Below are 22,239 nucleotides of genomic sequence, written 5' to 3'. Positions count from 1 at the left end.
GGTTATTTGGAAGCTGACTGGTGTGACAGGAAAAATCCGCCTACAATCAAACTCTAAAGTAATCAAAAGGCAGTGTTTCTCAAAATACCAACAGAACAGCGCCCCCAGAAGAGAAGCAGGGGGTGTCACAACTGGGCTGCATGAAGCAATGGCAGTTTCCCATGTCTGAGTCCTGGAGACCAGAGATCCAACTTCTCCATTTCAGTGAGGCAGGGTCCCATCGAGGGCCCTGAGAGCAGGATCTGCTCCAGGCTTCTGAACCCAATTCTATTGGTTTGTCTAGAACCTTCGCACCCTTTGGCTTACAGAACCATTAGGGTAGCCTGTGTCTCTGGCCTGCCCACATGTTCTCCCTGTGTCTTCCCCTAACTCCCATTTGTATAAAGACACCAGTAACATTAGATTAGCCTCCCCCCTGATCCCATAAATAAGTTATCTAAGCCCAATTGTCTCTGCAAGGGCCCCATCCCCACATAAGCTCATGCTCTGAAGTGTGGGGAAGGGGTGACACTCAGCAATTTCAGGAGGACACTATCCAGTCCAAAACATGACCCGCCTAAGGATCTGAGGGAATTATTTATAGCATTTGGTGTGAGTATGATGATTTCTGTGCTATTTTTGAGATTCATGCAATCCAAACATTGCTCTAATTTCAAAACATTTCTCCCAAGTCTGTGAGTAAAGAGTCCAGACAGCTTACTCCACACTGATTCTCAAGGTTCCAACCACAAACGCCGAGTCGTGGCCCTCATCTTCTCATGCCTTTGAGCATGCCTGTTTCCTCCAGGTGCAAAGCAGTGAGCCTGGAAGGCTCCTGGAGCAGCGCTGTAACCTAAGCGAGTGTGGGGAGTGTTGCCTTGAGGCTGAACAGAGAGCCATGGGGATTAAAGTCAGAGAGAAAATCTAGATGTCTCTGACTGAAGACTCAGACCAGGCCCTCTCTTTTCTTTTCTTCTCCCCCTTCTCTTAACCCCTCCCCATCCCACCTCTCGTATCTTCTTGTTCTCTTTTAAAAGAACTCAACACCACGCAAGCACAGTTCATCTTGTTTCCCCTACACAATGGCTTCTGAAGGACAAGTTTTTGAAGTGTAGGTAGCATGGTGTTTTGGGACAAAGAAGACGGCCGTGGTCGCAGTAGGCTTTCCTAACACACTGATCAGATTCATAATTTCCTATTACGGCAAATGTGCCCCCAAACAATAAAACTTACCAGCAGCACTCACTACGGTCGCGCTGTTCTTTTATTTCCTACGAAATCACACTCTCGAAAGAGACAAAGGGCTCTCTGACAAAGACCCAGCAATGGGAGAAGGAACGACTCAGGCGGTAAAAAGGACACTCAGCATGGTTAGCTTATTGTCACTTGAGTCGTGACACAAAAGCAGGGAGAGCCAAGGCATTTCCTCATCCTGAATATCAGCTGCTGGCCCAGCAGAGAAGTCCTCCGAGATGACCCAAAGGATGGGCGGGAGTCACAAACGCAGTGGAAAGATGGCTCTCCCACTCGTTAGCTTCCAACGTGGGTTCATAACACACCTTCTTTTCATCTCTATTAGAACTCCCAGCTTTCCCAAGGCAGTTGCCCTCTGCAGAGGAATCTGTCAGCTGCAGCTGTGACCAAAGAAAATTAGCTCTAAAGAAGGGGTGGCCACTAGAGGACTCCAGGCCCGTGGTCACCGTTCAGGGGCAGCGAGGAGCTGCAGCTCTGCTGTAGAGAAACCAGTGGCGTTAGCAGGCTAGAAGCTATACTGAGTAAGAAGGACACAGGAGAGGTATCCAGAGGGAGAGTGCCCAGGGAGCTCAAAAGTCAAGGGTCTGGCCAGGCAGGCCCAGCTCAGTCAGTCAGGGAGACACACTCACCTCGGGGGACATGCAATTTTGTCAGGGTTTTCAAAGTCTGGAGAGACTCTCTCCAGAGACTACCCCACTCCCTCTGTCCTGATTCCACCTCTGCCTGGGCATGACAGACCCTTGTCCCCTTGAGAATGGAAGGTGCCCGCTAGGGAAGGGACAAGGGCACTCTGCCTCCAGACTCTGGCATTTCATGGAAGCAGCAATAGAAATGATTTCTGAAGACCGGCAAGTCTCCAGGAATCAGAATCTCTGGCTCCCTTTCCCCACCCCCAGCCAGACCCAGTCCAGGCCACAGGGTCATCCCCAGGGCAGGTGAGATAGGCTGAAAGGGCCAGACACTAGCCAGAACCTGGAGCCTGCAGGCCTGGGGGCCCTGTGTGGACTCTGAACCACATTCCACATCGCCTCCCTGAGCCCAGCGAGAGCTCTGGGGAGAATCAATACTGTAACATCTGGTTTGCAGCCAGGTGCTGTGGGAGTTTAGTTTACGTGATTATTGTTCTCAAATGTTTAGGACTCCTCATGGAAAGGGGGTAGGGGGGAAGCGATATCTAGGTCCTAGGTCAAGAGAGTGGAGGAGTGGAGTCCCAAATATTGTCCTCAGCACACAGGAGTCAACCCAGCTGGTGGCAGTCTTGTCCACCCCCTACCCCCATCACCACCACCACCACCCTACCACCCCTCATGGTTCCTCCGGTTCCCAGTAGAGTTTTCAGAAAGCCACAGGGTTCCTGAAACAAGACGAGGACAAGCCCTAGAGAGAAGGAGACAGCCCAGGGACAACAGCCTAAAAATGACCCCAGAAGCAAAATTAAAGCAGAGCGCTAAGATACTATATAATTTAAGAACAATTAGAGGTGGTTTCTCCCCAAACTGGCTAGAACAGAGTACATTAAACCATATTGAGTACACTAAAAAAGCAAAAATGCTTTTAACCCCAGGACTCAGGGCGGATCTCTGAGTTCAAGGCCAGTATGGTCTAAAAGGTGAGTTCTAGGACAGCTAGGGCAACACTATGAAACGCTGTCTCAGAAACCAAGCAAACAAAACAAAGAATAAAAACCAAGAGCCAGCGAGATGGCTCAGTGGGTAGGGGTGCTTGCTGCCAAGCCCAGGGACCTGAGTTCAATTCCCAGTGGTGGAAGAAGAAAACTGAATGCCTCAAGTAGCCCTCTAACCTCCACACACAGATAAATAGTATAAAAAAGAAAGCCTAGAGAAGAAAGTCCTCTGGTTCTGAGCGCCATCCTTTCTCTTCACTCCACGTCTGGGGCTTCCAACTGTATTCCCGGACGCCGCCACTCTGTCCCCACCTCGACCTCAGAGACCTTTGGCTAGAGCAGGTGGGGGCTGCTACTGGAATTTAGAAGGTCGAGATAAGGAATGCTGAAAGTAGGCAGAGCAGACTCCAACTGTCGGGGAGCTGCAGTAAAGAGAAGCCTTGCCTAGAGCAAGCCTTCTCCTCTCCCAGGCCCAGCGGGAGCTGAACTGAACGGAAAGTAACCGGAACAGAGCAAAAGTGGCTGAGAACCTGCATGAAGATCATCCAAACTTAGCTATCAGCCGGGAATGGCCGAAAGTCTACGTCTGTTATCCCAGCGTGGGGGAGGCAGAAGCGGGGTGCTGGGGTCCAAGACAATGCTTACATAGTAAGTTTGAGGCCAGTCTGAAGTCATTATTATTAGGAATATAATATAATAATAATAATTAATAATAATAAATCAGCCCTAGTGATTCCCTTTGACTAGTCCGAAGCCACTAGGTATCTAGCCCCTCTGTGTCTTTTTTTCCAGCGCCCAAAGGTGTTAAGTAGAACCCAGTCCCCTGAGCTGACCATCTGAGATGGGCAGCGATGACCAGGCAGAGCGGGAAAGGTGATATAGACACATAAATAAAATAAGGAATAAATGAAGCCACACCCTGTGCATGTCAGGAGCGGAGCATTGTGAGGAACAGTGGGGAGGGGGATAAAGTTATCCCAGGGGACCAGGTGGCAATAAAGGAATGTAGAGACAGGCTGGGAAAGCAGCCCACGCCGCACCTCCATTATCCACTCACCCTCACTAAGATATTCAGCTCACGCTTCCAGGCATAAGAAGATAAGGACGGCACATTCCCTACTCTCCCGGCACCGGCAGCCAAGCCCGGGTGATGAAATGTATACACAAAGAAATGGAATACACGATGCTTCTCGGAGAGGTACAGCAGGTGCGGGTCACGATGTTTAGAAAAAGAATGCTTGTCTACACAGGGTGAAACCACGCGATGGTTGGTTGGGTGTTAGCCAGCCCATGGCCCTGCTGGGGCCTGAGCCCAGGGCAGGGTAACCGGAGGGGTCAAGCCACCCTGCTGACAAGACTCTCTGCGGGTGGGTAGGAGGGGGGGGGGGACTGTGGCAGGCAGGGAGTCCTGGCTCGTCCTTCCTGGCTTGTCTCCGGCTACTCAGCAGAACTCTCTGTGCTTCGTTTCCTTTTCCATGCCTACTCCCAGGCAGTGAAAGCCTCTCTACCCTTGTTCAGAGCCTCACAGTTCCTGAAGCAGCGAGGATGTGAGCGATGAGAGGAGCAGCCGTCAGTGCGGTCCCAGAAGGACGCAGCAAACCTAACTCACACATGAACTTCGGTTTTCTCCCCTCATGTGCCTCTGGCTTCTTCCAGTAACGGCAGTTCTGAGAGGCGCTCAGGTGAAAAGCTCCTGGCTTTGAAGGCATGCTAATAATTCAGTGGCCTTACTGTTTGCCAGGGCTGCTGTTAACAAGCATTTGGGCTGACTGCCCCAGTGAGCTTTCTCCTCTGACAAGGAAGCAACAGAAAGGTCAGCAGCCGGACACAGAAAGAGGAGAAGGGTCCTGAATAAACACAGACAGTTTAATCAACCATGAAGAAACCCAAGAGTTGACTGGAAGTGCTTTGTCAGGGGCAGAAGGGAGGCCTCTGCCCTCGGAAAAAGGCGAGGAAGGTTGGAGGTCACTTACTGACCCCAGAGGCTGCCATGGGGCAAGTGTTAGTGGGAAAACTTAAAAACATAAAAAGACCAGAAGGCTTAGAGGGAGGAAGGGAAGGAAAGGAGGGGGCGAAAGAGAAGGAGGGGAAAGGGGACGCCAGTATTTGGGTATTTTCCAGGGTACTGGGCAAACACATGTTCCCTGGAAAGAAGACAAAAATATCTTAGCTCAATAAGAAAGGAAGATGCATCCTGTGTGAGGACTGGGAGAGTTGGTTATCCCTCAGGCTTCCATCCTCCGTGCCTGTCATCTCTGATTCCAGCTTCCTTGCGGTATCTGAAATATTGGTTTCTTCGAATTACATCAGTGCCCTTTACTTACATCTAAAATAATCAAGGTCAAACTCTGTTGATACATGGAAGGGAATGTAGATGAAGGGGGTAAGCCCTCTCTCCGGCCTGTAATTACTATCTTTGTAAACCTGAATACCCAGTCAGACGAACGCCTCCTCCACACATCTTGTCGCGGTTAGAAAACACCTTTAAACAAAAGAACCTAGAAACCGCAGCAACATCAGTGTCCAAATACGTCCAGGCCTATTTTTTTTTAATTGGAAGTCAAATGCCTTTAGATGAGCAAATCCATGATATAATTTAAAAACTGCCCATTTTTAGATAATTCCTGAGAGCATTCTGCAAGCCATCAGAGCAGCTTGATGTCAGCCTCTGTGTTTATAGACTGTTTCTGTCAGAATGGGATAAGGGATGTGGTCCTTCCCCAGTTGACTGTGTGTAGTTTGCTTACTTTTTCTCTATACAACTAAAGACGCAATTCATTAAAAGTCATAAAACTTACTGTTTTGACAGCTATTTCTAGTAAGGCTAGCAGGCACGGAGTAAAGACTTCTCCGCTAACACCCTCAGCAAGCAGGAAGGCCTCTCTCAGATCCTCTGGTTTCGTAGGCGGGACTCTTTTCTCCAGTGATCTCTGTTTCCGTGATCTGGCCTGGTAAAGCGTTTCTTCCTTTAGGCTCAGCGCAGTTCGTGTTAGAGCTAAGTCTGCGCGCCCAATAATTTACGAGGGGGTAATAGGAACAGGAAGGGCTGTGTTGTTTTTTTCCTCGACCCTTGAGGATTACGAATAAAAATTAAGCCAATTAAGGGGCCCGATTGCCTAGGATGTCTTAGGAGGAAATGACTTCCCAAGGCATGTGGGAATTATTAAAAAATAATTTTCCCTCGGAATTATGTGTTGCTACACAGAGGCCTATAAAACGGGGTCTCGGAAGGGAAAAACGGCAAATTGTATGGAAAACGCATTCTGTTTTCCACAATAGAAGGATAAGAAACAGGCCAAATGCAGCTTCCCGGTTGCCTTGTCAAATGAGAAGTCTCTAAATTCAGATACAACAGGCTTGCTCAGGAGAATGAAGGACACAGGAGGCATGGATCCCCAAGCCACACGTGGTAAGAAGACAAAAATCAAACAAAAACAAAAAAAAATCAAGGATCTGACTTTCCTCTTTGTTTTTCTTCCTTTCTTTTTTCTGTTGGTTAGCATTCACCCCCAAACTGTACGGTTGGGTTATCATGTTTGTGTCGTGTCTGATGTCACAAGCAAACCATACAATATCGCTGAGGCTGTGACAGGCTGGCCAGAAGAGAGGCCGAGCCTTGCCTTGGGCAGAGCACAAACAGCCTAGTGTGTTGGTGAGAGACTGGTTGTGTTGGTGAGGGACTGGCCTCCAGCCTGGGGTGTTCTCCAGCCTCTGTCTGCCCCCTAGCGGAAAGTCTGGGGGATGCGTGAGTGTTCACCGAAGAGGGTTCACTTATTGAAACCTGAAATAGGGCTTCCTGCGACCTGGCCATCTGCAGCCCTTGTTCCCCAGCATGGCCTCTCCTTTTCTCGGAGACCCAGGAAGCTCACCCTTTGAGTATTCGGCCGCCCCCCTTAATGAATACTTCTATTTTAGTGTGTTTTTCTGAGGCCTTCCGTCTGCCTCTGACAGCCCTGATCCCCACATCACAGCAATCAGCAACAGACACCTTTCCCAGAAATGCAAATTATCCTCCAGTCCTCCAAACTAAAGAAGTCACACAGTGCTGTGCTACTGAAGACGTTGCCCCCACAAAAGCCCCTGTGTGACCCAGAATGGGTCTCTGTGCTCTCTCACTTCCTCACAAGACCCCGCTAGTTGCCAGACTTGGCTCCGGGGACACAAAGATACTTGGCCAAGGCTCTTTCCTAGCGATGCCTGTATCCCAGAGACAGAACAGTCTATCCTTGATTGCCACGAGCCTCGGTCCACGACCCTCCAAACCCACGCTGTGCTTCGGAAGCAAAGACCGCGGGGACGGAGCCAGGGGATCGGTCCCAAATTCTAGTCATAACAAAGCTAAGCCAGCGAGCGCTTTGTTCAAATGACTCAGGTAAGATAATGAGGCCGGCACAGGCCGTCCTGACACCACACACCTCTTGAATGCCCCGGCTGTGCTAGGAACCGCTGATGTCACCGGGTATTTTTTTCATCCCGTCCCAAGCTGCAGGGCTGTGTCAGCCTTGCAGATGTGGCCGAGGGGAGGCCAGTTTTGCTGCGAGCTCCCTTAGATGACAAATTGCGCGCTCCTCCGGGAGGCTCTTGGCTCTCATCAGCCCTCTGCGCGGCTTGGCTCACTTCAAACAACTGTTATGCTGTTGTTTTCTTCTTGAAGTCCCATCTTCTCCATTACCGATTCCCAGATTCCATATGCCCCAGAGAAGGAAGGGTAAGTATCTCAAATGACTCCTCAACTCTCTGGGTCCAGTGCGCAGACCCGCACTTTAGAACCGGAGGGAAATGGTATTGATTGGTATTGGTGTCGGAAACGCTGGGAGAAAAACCAGATTAAGGTTCTTCTAAACACCCGGCTCTTGGCGGAAATGAGTGCAGAGAGTATAGAGTTGGTGTTGGCTGGACAGCTAGATCTCTAATGCCAAAGGAAGAAGAGGCTGGCAGAGAGCCCCAGGAGAGGGCCTGCTTCCTGGGCATGAGGCGTCTTGTTCATTTCTCCCTGACAAGCAAGTTGAGGGACCAAGTCGTTACTCCTGGTCTTTTCGGGGCCCCCTATGAGAAACAGGATCAGCAACTGAGAGCAATTGGCCAACCCTATATTTTAAATCTAAAACATTTTAACTGATAAGAAAAAAGAAAACATTTTTGCCTGATACAAAACTCCTGAGAGAGATGGCAATCAAGAGGGGCATAAGGGGGGATGGGAGATCAGCTGATGATTGCTACATCAGAGGCCGACTGAGAAATCTTCCATACTTGGAGGGAATTAAATACTGGGTGCCGAACCACGTCGCCTATACCAGGTGGTACCTCCTAATTCTTCCTGAACAGTTCTACCAACTGGGGATTATAGATTCAAATCTATGATCCCATGGGGCTATTCTGATTCAAACCACCAGAGCCTTCCATGTCCCAGCTTTGGGTTCTGTCTTGGTTAGGTCTACTTTCTATTGCTATAATTTTTTTTAAAAAAAAAAAGTAATAATAAAATAAGCAACTATGAAAAGAAAGGATTTATTTGGCTTGCACTTCCATGTCTCCCTCCATCTCTGAGGTGAGTCGGGGCAGAAACGTGGAGGCAGGAACTGAAGCAGATGCCTTGGAGGAAGGCTGCTTACCTGCTTGCTCCTCCTGGCTTGCTTAGTCTGCTTACTTATAAACCCCAGGATCTCCTGCTTAGAGGAGGTACTGCCACAGTGAGCTGGGCCCTTCCACATCAATCATCAATCAAGACAATGCCCTCAAAACTTGCCTACAGATGGAGGCAATTTCTCAACTTAATGTACCTCTTCCCAAAAATCTAACCAGCACAATCACATTAAATTTCTACTGGTTCTGCATTTTCGTTTCTCCTCTGTGTCCTCAATAGCACATGTGATTCATTTATTCAACAACTATTAATCAAATGTCGGCTCTTTATCAGGTCAGACTACTAGGTATGGAGGAATACGATGTCATCAAAGACACTTGTGGATCCTGCCTTTGTGCAGCTTACACATTGGAGAAGATGACCTTGGTCAAATACCCACACAAATTAACATAACATTGCAGTGTGGGAATGTGTGCATTGTGTGTGGAGGAAGGGATAGAGTGATTTAATAGGTAAAGCCAGGAAAACCTTGGGGGAATGAGTAATATGCAATCTGGAGGAACAATAGAATTAACTACCCCCCAAAAATCAGGTTCATCTTCTGGAGTGGGACAAGACCTGTGTCTTCAAGGCTATGAAAGACAACAAATGTAACCAGAAGTAGGCAGCATAGAAGTAACAGAGTATGCACCAGGTTGGACACAGGACAAGCCATGTGGGTGTTAAACTAGACAGACAGTAAGATACAATGTGTTTTTCAGAAAGACTGCTCTGTGGCAAGAGCCTGGAAAGGGTGCACAGCCCATTTGAAAGCTAGTTTGTTATGGGGAGTGTGCACTAGGAAAAGAACCTCTATTGGGTGATAGAGCAGGCAGATGTGCAATGCAGTTCACACCTGTATCTTCTATCAATGGCCTTCTCTTTGTACTGTGGGACAATGGACTTGTGCCCTTCTCACTTGTATTGGTTTAATAAAGCACTGATTGGCCAGTAGCCAGTCAGGAAGTATAGGTAGGGCAACCAGAATAGGAGAATCCTGGGAAGAGGAAAGGCTCAGTCTGCAGTCATCACTGAGATGCAGAGGAAGCAAGATGAGAATGCCTCACTGATAAAAGGCACCAAGCCATGTGGCTAATACAGACAAGAATTATGGTTTAATTTAAGATGTAAGAGTTAGCTAAAATTATGCCTAAGCTATTGACCAAACAGTGTTGTAATTAAGATAGTTTCTGTGTTATTATTTGGATCTGAGAGGCTGGGACAGGAATGAACACTCTCTGTGTTACATCTTTGTGTCCTCAATCACCATCTGAGATACAAGCACAGCCTTCCTCCCTGTTTTCCGTTTGTGCCTAAAGAGGTCCATTGAGCTTGCTCCTAGGAATGCCTTCATATTTTCTTTCGATCTCTTTCTAAACATGAAGAGCAGGAGTATTTGTAATGCCTGGACTATTTCAACGCCAAGGTTATAGACTGAATGATGTCAAGTCAGATTATAGAACCGCCAACGTTCAAATGTTATCTGATGGGCCAGCATCAGATTGACAGAGATTTACAGCCTTCCAGGCTACCCCAGGAATTAAAAGTTCAAAATGATGAATTACCTAGTAAAGCAAAGGAGACTTCTACCAAATGCTTCAAGCACACTGTATGAGTGTGGATTAGTTACCAGAAGCCCCCTCCTATCTAGCATCCTTGTTTTGGAAGAATACATCCATCCATTCCAGGAACGGTGTTCTAGCATGGCACCGGGGCTTGGGAGCCGATGTGGACTTCTGCCTTCTAGGAACTGCACACTATCAGAATCAACATGGTTGATATGGTTTGTCATGTGTTAACAATAGTGCTATGTTCTTTAATGTCTCACATTGTGAGATAAATCAGTGTGCTCTCTTTATAAAAGTACCCACACCCAGGTGATGTGGGAGTGTCATATACCAATCTGTTGATTTCATTGGTTAAGCAATAAAGAAACTGCTTGGCCCTCATAGGTTAAAACATAGGTGGGAGGAGTAAACAGAACAGAATGCTGGGAGGAAGAGGAAGTGAGCTCAGAGAGACGCCATGCTCCCCTCTCCTAGGCAGACACACGCAATGAAGCAAGCCGCCAGGTCATACATGCTGAATCTTTCCCGGTAAGACCGATGCTACATGGTTTATTAGAGATGGGTTGATCGGGATATCAGAATTAGCCAGTAAGGCCTAGAGCTAATGGGCCAAGCAGTGTTTAAAAGAATACAGTTTGTGTGTTGTTATTTCCGGGCATAAGCTAGCCAGGCGGCCGGGGTGCTGGGGACGCAGCCCCGCCACTCCTATTACTACACCCAGGTACTTTGTTACTGTAATGCAAATGGACCAAGGCACCTAACAATAAAAACAGTAGAGTGTGATATACTTAGAGGCCAAGGTAGACAGAGGTAGACAGAGGCCAAGAACCACGAAGACCCCAGTCGGGGCAGAAGCGGTAACTGGTTCTGAGTGGGAGGTTCTCCACGGGGCACAGGTATCAAGCCAGAATCTGCTCTCTGGAGAAGAGAAAGCTGATAATATCAGGCAGAAGAAAAACTCTAAAGGCGTCCAAGGAAAAGGCAGGGCCAAGGACTCACGGGAGCAATGGAGAGGCTGCAGCTGAATGTGAGATTAACATTGTGGTGGACTCAGTAGAGGGCTACAATTACCTGCTTGGGGACTACACCGTATTGGTTGCCTATTGCTGCAAATTGCCCCCAAACTGGGGAATGTAAGGCCATGATTTCATGATTTCTGTGTCTCTGGAATCCAGATGTAGATCAGGGGTCATCTGGCTCAGGCTGAGGTGCCAATCAGTGCAAAAGTCAACCGTGTTGGAAGCATGGAACTGAGTGAGAATCACGTTCCAGGCCAACCACATGTTCTGGTTTTAAACACCAGTTCCTTATCACGGGGATGTAGCCATAGGCCAGCTCACATCATCCAGTGGGGCCAGCCCATTCCCGAGGACACTGCACAGGGTATTTCCCAGCAATGGATGGTAGGTGGGCACTGTTCTAGAGGTTGCACAGTGCACATACCAAGAGCCATTTGAGGTCTCATTTCACCCCAGTCTGTATAAATTATAAAGAGAAATGTGTGATTTCTCTGTGTATTGGGTAGTTTTTAGCGATGGGTATACTCTGGTCCCTGTGAGTCCTCAGGAACAGAGTGCTTTATCTCATACCTCCTGCTAAGGGTTTTATACAGTCCACTTGGCGCTCACACTGCTATCAGGAGATAGATTCAGCCAAAAGCTGCCTGTGGGGGTAGAAAGAAATGGGAAGTTGGGCTGTCAGATAAAGAGGTAAGCACCATCCCAAGCTGAAGCAAGGGAGGAGGAAGAGGTCTTACGCAGACTGCGGTAAGGAAGTGAGTCTGAGCGGAATCTGGTTGACAGCTCACACATTATGCCAACTTGCCACAGCTTGGCAGCGCCCATGGTTTTCCCACATGCGACTGAAAATAGCTAGCATTCATCCTGAGGGAGTGCTCCTAAAATAAGCAACCACTGGGAGCCTCACCTCGCTGCTCATTCAAGCTGGAAGCAGTCTGCAATTATTTGGCTGAAATTAGATACAAATTAAGTTGCCGCTTCCGGAATGTTCTCCTTTACTCTAGCACCAAAAAGAAGAAGAAGGAAAAACACTAACCACGTATAGTTTAAATCTTGCTTCTTAAAAATGCAAACGAACCCTAATAGAAGATCATTATTGAAATTTATCTTCTGTGAGACTTGATCCCATCACATACGAGGTTCCCTTATTTCTAGACCTGGATGTAGTTGCTATGGATGCAGAATGGCAGGAACAATGAAAAGGCTTGAGGATAGGAATGGCTAACACCCATTTGAGATGTGATGAGCCATTTGTTGAACTGGCCCCTGGGTGTGTGTGGATAGCCCTGCCCTCACCTTGTTTTACTATGGTCTGGAAGTATTCTTGGGGCTTGCGTCCATTTGAACAGTCCTGCACTTGAAAAAGCTAAGCAAACATAAAAATGGTAATTCAGGGGTCTTCTCTCCGATGTCTAGACATAACTGACACGCAGAGGATACAGAGACAGGGGTCTGTGCTGAGGAAGAGCCCCTGGTTTGTCCTCTCGCCTGAATCAAACAGTTGTTCACTTGCCGCTTGGAAAAGCGCATAGCCCTGCCTCTAAGAGCTGAGCTGCGCTGGACCTGATGAGGCTGCGGTTCCACGGCTAGGGATGACTTACCCCGGCAGTCAGTTCCCGTCGTCTTGGCAGAAGGCAAGGATTGCTTTCTTCTCATCGCTGGAGGATTAGTCATGAATGGGGCGTATTGCAAGCTTCCGGGGCCTGCTTCTCATTCACCCGCCATGCCCCCACCCCATCCTCACGCTGATCTAGGAAGTCTGAGAAACGACATAGTAAGTCAAGATTTTCCAGGGTGACCTTCTTTCTGGTGAAGTTTTGGGGCTTGTTGGCATTTGAATGTATACACCCCCATAATCCTTAAATTGAAGGAAAAGAAAGAAATTAAATGCTCACCTAAGCAAGCCTTATGGATGATGAATCCCTTGGACCTTGTTTAGCTTTTAAAAATTATTTTTGTTTTGCTTTTTCCAGATCTTAAAGCGTTTGGAAAGAAAGTGAAATTAGTTAAACCAAATCAAAGTAAGCTGGGTGACTTGAAATGAACTGACGTCAGCAAAGACTGCAGGCTGCTCACAATCTCTCCAGGAGTGCTCCTTTCTCCCTCCCTCCAGGCTGTAATCTAGTAAGGCCACCTTCTCATCTGGTGACAGAAGAAAGCACAGGCTGGGGTCCATTCAACCCAGAGCAGCAACCTTCCCTGGACCTTGTCCTTTTTCAGAACTTACCATAAGGTAAGACGCTCTGTTTAACAATGCAAGACTTGGGCCTGAACAGATGGCTCAGCCCTTAAAGGTTAGGCTCACAACCCAAAATATAAAAATGCAAGACTTGAAGTCACAACAGGACACTCTTGACAATAAAGGGTGTCACTAAGAAGACTCCTCCAAGCTTCAGACTGTGTCTCCTGGGGAGGCCTTTCCTTTATTATTTCCTACAGCTCCCTGCACTTCCCAAAGTTTGCAGAGGTCTTTGCATGTTCCCAGAGCAGGGAAACTGAACCCACCCACGACTTGAGCTTCATAATAGAAGGGAAAACCCAGGGTACCAATTTGCACAAATTCAGAACATTGATACCTCATTTATTTTCGCCAGTTAGGAAACTTTACGATTAGCCCCTTTTTTCTTCCCTACCTCAACGACTAAGAGGCTTCAGTTCTGCCCAGGGCCTCTGCAAGCGGACAGGCAATCAGCTGACAGGATGCATGCGGAAAAGGCCACTCTCCCTTTTCTTGTTACCTGGCCAGTTTCAGGCACTGCAAAAAATAGCTTCCCGGATTCTCACATTCACCCCGTGCAGTAATGAAGGCTCTGCCACTTTGCAGGCACCCTTCAGGGCCTTAGCATCAGGTTCTCAGGACTCCACGCCTCCATTAGCGGCCCCGGCCTGGATAAAAGTCCTTGGTGACCTTAAAAGTATCCATTTTAATCAGCAGGATCATTTTTGAGAGGAAACTCTTCTGAGCTTTCTGAGACAGCTGGGCTTTGGCTCTGGTTCCCTTCCCATCACAGGCCTTGGGGCCTGGAGAGCATTTCCCTCTGTGGTGGGTGATGGGGAGACAGGACAGGCCTCTCCTGTGCTGCCCTGCACGTCCAGTGGTCTAGAGCCCAGCTGCGCGGAGGAGGGGAACTTGCTCTCCAGCACGGGAGCAGCTTTCCCAGAGGCCAGACAGAGGCTCTGGTCTTGCTAACTAGTGCTGGGCGCCTCCCTCAAGAGCCTCAGGGTTCTTGGCAGAATGAACCTTATCCCTGCTGGGAGCGATGACTTTCTCAGGCCACGCTGAGGCCAGATGGCAGGCCACAGGGTGACCCACTAGAGCATTCGTGCTGAGAGGGTGGCACCCAGGACAGCAGAGAGAGGGCTCCAGGGCCAGCTGGGTCGCTAGGGACGCCCCCACGGAGACAGAGCTTACTCAGTACTGCGGTCCCTTGGGTTTCTTGACAGTATTTTGGGGTCACTGCCGGTGATAAAGGCAGAGCCTCCCTTTTATATACTAAGGACGCTAAACTCCAAAGCTATGGTTTTGGATTCTGCAAGCTGGAACCAGATCCAGATCTTAACGGCACAGCTGTGACAGATTCCGGCTCACTTATCCGGCCACTGGGGACCATGCCCTCAAAGCACGTGGGTCTGCAAAAGACAACTATGGAGATGTCGGTTTCTGCAACCATAGTGGCTCTGGACTTGGACCCAGAGGAGAGTGGTTTGACCTGATGATTCGCCAAACGATGCCACTAGCGGATATCTTTGGTGAAGTAGAGTTTCCTGGTCTGTGAAAGGAAGATTCAAATGCGGCCTAGCCGCTAGAATCCTGGGATTCAAAAGAAATGAGGAAGCCAGGGCTCAGCAGCACCTGCTGCGGGAGAGGCGCTCCGAGGAGATCTTCGATCTTCGGAATGCTGAACCGGAGGCAGCCCCAGTATTAGCAGAACAAGAGGAAGAGCGCTTCCCTGCGAGCATTTAGGGAAAGGCACGGCCTTAAGGGACCTCCTAGGCAGAGGAAACATCTTCTTTCCTTCACCTCCCCTCCCTCCACTTCCCCCACCCCCACGCTCATTGTTAGTCACACCTGGGCACCCTCTAGTCAGAGTGCAATGCGTTCAGCGAGGAGGTGCCAGCTCTACGTCCTGCTTGCTCTCTCTTGCTTCCCTGGGTGGGACAGGCTGCACCGGAAATGGCCATAAGTGGGTAAGAGAATGATGGGTGCTCATATAAAGTGTCAGAATGGAGCATGGGGAATCATAGGTTGTTAAAGATCAACATCCTGCCTGTGGAGTCCCTTGTGTAAACGAGGAAAAGCCGTGAAAGGTAAAACGACATCAAGCTTCAAGAGTCCTAATGTTTGGAATCCCAATAGTTCATTTATCCGCACTTCTTTGGACAGATGCCTCATATACTAACCACCAATAGAAGGTTTTACTGTAGAGGGCAAAGAAAAATGAGGGGGGGGAATGGGAATAAAAATGGATTCCATTGTTTTAACTCATGCGATTTCATATATAACAATACCATTTACTGCGATCATTCCTTTAAAAAAAAATTTTTAATTGACTTGAGAAGAAGACAGCAAATTTCAACATGTTTTGGATGTCCCTGTAGAATAGCCAGATGAATATCAACAGGAGGGGTTCGGATCATAGCTACCAAGTGTAAGAGGTTTGGAACTGTCCAATAAGGAATATTCAACAGAAGGTGGTACCTGAAATGGGGGCAGGGTTTAGATGGCCATAGAGGTATCAGATCTCAGCTTCTAATAATCAAATAAGAGATTCTGAGGAAATGCAGTGGAAATAGCATCCACGTTTCTCCAGGTTGAAGAAGCAGTCATAAGTGGGAAATGCCAGCAATGTCAAGCAAATGAGTACTGGAATCCATTCAGTTTAGCAATGAGGAAGTCATTGGTGAGTAATGCAATACTGGATTCATTCAGTGGGGCCGGGAGAGCAGAAACTAGGTCCGAACTGTGTTAGAAGCAAGTTGGGTTGAAAGAGGAGGAATTATATCAGATTTCAGGAGAGTTTGGACAAGGAAGCGAAAATTATTCTTGGAAAAGTTGGTGTTTGTTCTTTGGGTATCGTTGTTGTTTGGTAACTGTTTTCTTTATACTGGGAAGTGGAAAGTGTATATAGAGGAGAATAATCCTAATGGAAAGGTCATGACCAATCACGGCTGCAGAATAAGACATTATCCCCTCCATCATTCCAGAACTACAAGAGAAGAGCCCAATGTCAGTCAGGCAGATAGAAACCCAACCACGGACATTGCAAGCAATACCAAGCCCCTATGTAGCCTAGGTTCCATCCAAATATAAACACAAGTCTCTGCTGTCTGGCCAAAGGTGACCTTTGCAGCAAGGTGATGCCTTTCAGGCTAGACCCCTGACCAGGACTGCTAGGAAGTCACAGCAAAGGACTAGCTCATCTACTGTACTCAGAAGAACAGAGGAGAGGGCAGACCAATCAGGAAGCATAACCTCAGACTGGAGGTTGGACCGTAAGTTTACCGCCTTCATACTGCCACATCAGAGATAGACCAGGCACCCAAGACAAGCAAAACAAAAACAAAAAACAAAACCACAAACCAGATGTTGCTGTGGAATAAACACACACAGGCAGCCACTGCGAGGACCAGGGCAGGTCATGTTCTTTCCTGTTGACCCCATGAAGACAAGCAGGCCATTGAGGATCCACCACACACATTCTTCAAGCGCTGTGACCAAAACAGGGAACAGTTCTTACCAGCTCAGACACTGCTGAATGGCGATGCCTTGCTCTGTCTGGCAACAACTCTTACTTGGTGAGCTGTGGAAAGCCTAAGGAGGATGGCTCCCACCAGGCAGTCTCAGAGGCAGTGAATGGACTTCCGCCATGTTGGACTGGGCAGAGCAAGCAGGCAAAGCTGTGTTTACCCTAGCAATGACTCTACTTAGGATTTTAAGAAACGCTTAGCATTTTAAGAAGCCTTAAATGCAAATGATATCAAACAAACAACCTAATGATGCATCTCAAGATTCCCAGGGAGAAAAAATGAGCAACCAATCCTAATATATAGTACACAGCAAGAATAATAAATATAATGGAAAAATAAAATTGAGACTAAAAAAGTAACATGCAAAATCAACCAACCAGTTGGTTCTTTTTAAAAAAGTGGTAAGATTGCAAATCCTTAGCCAATCTGACAAAAAGAAATAGGGAGAAGACATAAATGAATAAAATTAGATATCAAATGAATGTCCTTACAACAGACTCCAATGAAATATAGAATGCTATTAGACATTACAGTGAAGACTTATTCTCCACAAATTTGGCTAACAGTAGACATAGAATAACTCCTAAGTCCATACAACCTGTTAAAATTAAACTCAGAAGATGTAAGCAACTTAAACAGACCCATTACAAGCAACGAGATAAAAAAAATGGTCAAATGCTTATCCTCAAAAAAAAAAAACACCCAGAATCAGTTTCCCTCCTGAATTCTATCACGCTTTCAAAGACCCCATGTCAATTCTTCTTACCTTGTTCCATGAAACAGAGAGTAAAAGAAGAAAAACTACCAAGTTCATTCTACAAAGCCAGTATTGTTCTAATACAAAAAGTAAATGAAGATTCACCACAAAAAAAGGAAACTGCAGACCAATTTCTTTAATGAGCATAAATACAAAACTTCTCAACAAAATACTTGCAAACCAAATTCAAGAACACATTAAGAGGATTATATATGCCTTCCACGTTGTTGGAAGAAGGAACTCCCACTGTTTGGGCCTTGCAGTATACTCCAGGTAGCTAGCCAGCAAACTTCTTGGGGATGCTCCAATCCGTGCTTCCTATTGGGAGAGCTGGGATTACAGATGTGTACCTGTGCATCCAGCCTTTTCATAGGGGTTCCAGGCAATGAACTGAAGTCAGGCTTTTATGGCAATCACTGTCACCCCTGGAACAGTCTTTACAGCCTTTATTGTCAACAGGTGAAACACCATAATCTTTTCTTTAATTAGTAAAAAGCGGGTAGCGAGGAAAAGAAACTCTCACCAATTTTACTCTAAAATGTATGTTGTATTTTTTGGAAAGAGCGTTATTCCATATGGAATATTTTGAAATTTACAATGTATGAAGCTTTTAATTTCAGAACTGAAAAAAAGAAAAAGAAAAGAGAACTCGTAAAAAAAAAATCATTTCTCCCAAGAAGAGGAAATAAGCTTCTCATTCCCTGGAGTCCGTCCATGGATTCAGAAGGACTGGCTTTTGTGATGTGCAGAACTCCAGGGTTTTATATGTTTATCAGATATTGATAGCATCTTTCACAGTTGCTCTGTGCTGTGCTGGGTGTTGGAGATACGAGCGAGCAGGCTCATTTCTGAGAATGAGGGAGAGAAGTGGACACACACTCTGGGGTGTGAAGGCTTGCACTCTGAGAGCTTACAGGAGGAAGTCAAGTGTTCAGCAAGGAGGCTAGCCCAGACAACAGACTGCCTGAGGCTAGCCCAGATAACAGAATACCTGGGGCTTTCTATTCTCCACTGTACCCTGTGTGGTGCTGCGCATCGGGAACAAGGAGGGCATCTATTTGAAATCCTCTTTGGCAGCCTTGGGGCAGTTGGGATCTGTGATATCTGAGAAACAAGAGCTACTGGTCTTATCATCTTCCTCTGTGGGCTCTAGCATGACTCCCAGGCTAAGAGCATCCTGGCTATCCTTGCAACAGAGGCATTTTGTGTGTTACCTTTAAAAGTTTATATATTTTTAGAGCAAGGGGACCAAAACCAATAAAATGGATGGCCCAGGTGATTCAGCATTTCAAAATGCCTCTGTTACAGTCCCCTCAGAATTCTGCATCCAGAGCAGCTTCAAGGCTGCTGACTGTGATGATACAACATCACAGAATACTCCAGTCAGTACTTGACCATAATCCCAAATTTTCTCAGGGTCTCCCAAAGATAACAGCACCCACAAACAACAGGAAACAGTCTAAAGAACTATGTTCACATTTCCCAAAGATGGGTTATGATGGATACTTATTATCATTTAAAGGGGCTTGGTTACAGTTGTTATTGGTAATGATGAGGAAAAAGCTAAAAAAGGAGATTAGTTCCAGGGATCTTGTTCTAAAAAAATGCAGAATAAAGAAATAATAGGATAAAAAGTAATTATTGAATCTACATTAATCCAAAAAACAACAATTAATATTAAATATTTAACATTGGTATGGATTTTGGCTTATTGATACAAATTTAAAAGTAATTTTGTTATACTATAATATATTCTACTCTTGTTCAAAGTATTGTGTTTATGCAAAAATGTAATGTACAATTAAGAAATACAGATTAATAGACATCTATAAAAGTCAAGCTTATAGTCATGTTAGGTATATTTTCAAGGTCAAACACAGATAAATTTAGATGGGTAGATGGTCTTCAGACACTTCAAAGATCTGAAGAATATAGCATCTAATATGTTTAATAACCTAAACCTTTCCATGACAGTGAAACACATCTGTCCCTGGCAACACCAATGTACTTCAGAGGGCATGATAGGCATCGAAGAAACTCCATATGGAGTCTTCCTTTATGCCAAAAGTTAGCCATGTAGGCAAATAAACTGACCTTGCCTCAGTTGCTGACAATATACTGTCCAAACTGGACCAGAAGGACACAAGAAAGGTAACTGGTGAGCTTTGGTAAGATAAGGTAGACAGTCCTTCAGAATTCTGTATTTCTTCTCTTAGACCCCTTTCTTCACCCTTCTTGATATTTAATCATTCCTTATTAATCTCCATCCCTCATCTCTCTTGAACTATATGTTTTAAATCTTTCTTAGTTTATTACTCTATACCTGTAACATACTCTATAATCTCTGTCCTTGTTCTGATAGTAACATACTTACTGAAGGCTTAAATGCTAACATCTGTATATAAGATATTCTCTTATATATACCATATTTGCCTTGTGGGGTCTCAGTTATCTTACTCAGGATAAATTTTTTTTCCTAACTCTATCCATTTTCCTGTAGAATTTTATGATTTCGTATTTTCTAACAACTTCCGTTGTGTAAATTCATTACCCATCCCCACACTAATAGACATCTAGGTGATTTCCAGTTCTGAATATGATGAATAGAGCAGCAATGAACATAAATGAACAAGTGTCTCTGTAGTGTAACAAAGAGTCCGTTGGGTAGAAGCCCAAGAGTGGCACAGCAGGATCCTGAGATAGATCTAGTCTCAGCTTCCTGAAGAACAGCCACACTGATTTCCATAGTTGTTGCACAAATTTGCACGCCCAGCAGCCATGGCTGAAGGCGCTTAACCCACATCCTTGCCAGCATGAACTGTGATTTGTTTTATCGATCTTGGCCAATCTGCTATAAGATGGAATCTCAAAGTAGTTTTGATTTGCATTTCCCTGATGACTAAGGATGTTGGACATTTCTTTGTTTCTCAGCCATTTGTGGTTTATCTTTTGAGAAGTCTTCATTAATTCTGCACCCCATTTTTAAATTGGGTTATTTGTTTTCTTGATGTCGAGGGGTTTTTGTTCTTTGGTGTATGTAAGCAGAGGGGATAGTTTAGTAATTTGAGATTAAATTTAATTAAACTCAAGTTCAAGGCCAGCCTGGTCTACAGAGCAAGTTCCAGGATGTTCAGAGACACCCTATCTCAAAAACTCAAAAGAGTAGCAATAATAATAATAAATAAAAATTAAAAAGGAAAAAGTTGTGAAGTACCTTGTCCGTGATAACTCAGCTAATAAGGAATGTGGCTGGACTCAGGCCTGTCCCATCCCAGTGTCAGCTGGTGAACCACAAAGACCTCAGCAGGTAGAATAACAAAAAGAAGAAAATCAGAAAATACTGAAACTGAAGAGAAAGGCAAATCTCCATGTCAGACATTCAGAGGTCAAGAGATGCTTGAGCCAGATCTGAGGAAAGAGGGTACTTTTGAGGGGGGTATTAGAAAGGAGCCTTGCAGCAAATGGGCAAACAGGTGCCAGTGTGCCACCATGCGGTGGTGCCCTGAAGTCGGAACCCACCTTTTTATACCACATAGAACTGCAATGGACCTGCCAGTAGGTAACTACCCACGGGTCTCTGAAAGTCAGAGGCTTTGATCCTGTAATTGAAGCCAATCTGTGCTGGCTAGCTTATGTCAATTTAACACAAACTAGAGTCATTAAAGAGGAAAGAGAGTCAATTGGGAAAAACACCCCCATCAGATCAGCTGCAGGCAAGCCTGTAGGGCATCTGCTTATTCAGTGATAGATGGAGGTGTGTCTAGACCGTTGAGGGTGGTGCCATCTCTGGTCAGTTGGTCCAGGGTTCTATGAGGATGCAGACAAGCCACGGGGAGCAAGTCAGTAAGCAGCACCCCTCCATGGCCTCTGCAGTTCCTGCCTCCGGGGTTTCTGCCCTGCTTGAGTTCCTGCACACACCGCTTTTGATGATGAATGGTTATATGGAACCATGAATGAAATAAACCCTTTCCTCCCCAAGTTGCTTTTGGTCATGGTGTCTCACCGCAGCAGTAGTGGCCCTAAGATGCCACCCAAATCACTCCTCGTGACTTTAGCTGCTGATGATCTCAGGATGTGTGTCCTGATCATCTATTTCTTGAGGAATTATTTACTTTTACTATGTTCTAAAGGTATGCAAAGCCGCATGTGGAAATGTGTCGATGTTAGAACACTAGATAGCTAGAAATGGTGGTCAGTCCAAACTATGAGATCCAAAGAAACAAGAAAAGGCGTGAGCATGGACTGGCCTCACTCCATACTGCATCTTTCACTGTTTTTAACTCCAGATTTATTTGTATATGGTGTGTGTGTGTGTGTGTTTGTCTGTCTGTCTATATGTCTGTCTGTCTGTATGTCTACAAAAATCAGAAGAAGATGTGCAGTATTTTGAAGCAGATGTTGCCAAGAGTTGTAAGCCGCCTGATGTGGTCCTCTGGAAGAGTGGGAAGCGCTGAACCCTTTCTCCTGCCCCAGGCTGTACCTTTCATGTCTCTGGTTTTATTGACATAATTTGGAGGACAGTGTCACTCCATTGTGAAAGTTAAGGAACTGAACATCCCAGGAGACAAAGCAGCCTGGCTAAAGGCTCATAGCTAAGAATCAGCACACCAAGGATTTGAGCGTGACGCCTGGGTGTTTTCCAATAGACCACAATATACAGCCTACAG

At 46.2% G+C, this 22,239-nt stretch overlaps 1 long non-coding RNA gene across 2 annotated transcripts; it reads left to right on the top strand.

Moving 5' to 3' along the window:
• Positions 1-7,381: 7,381 nt before the first annotated feature.
• LOC121452869 lies at positions 7,382-22,126 on the top strand. 2 transcript variants are annotated; one of them, XR_005974928.1, is made up of 4 exons: positions 7,382-7,565; positions 12,484-12,841; positions 13,041-13,300; positions 21,941-22,126. It is a non-coding gene; the product is annotated as an uncharacterized LOC121452869 (long non-coding RNA). The 2 variants fall into 2 exon arrangements; XR_005974927.1 differs by lacking the exon at positions 21,941-22,126 and having other exon boundaries at positions 13,041-15,499.
• The last annotated feature ends 113 nt before the right edge of the window (positions 22,127-22,239 follow it).

This window comes from Microtus oregoni, unplaced genomic scaffold (genome assembly GCF_018167655.1).
Source record: "Microtus oregoni isolate MIOR12 unplaced genomic scaffold, Mior012 000010F_ref0000083, whole genome shotgun sequence".
Classification (NCBI taxonomy): Eukaryota; Metazoa; Chordata; class Mammalia; order Rodentia; family Cricetidae; genus Microtus; species Microtus oregoni.
The sequence above is the reverse complement of the archived record's forward strand: the minus strand, read 5'-3'. Positions and strand labels throughout refer to the sequence as shown.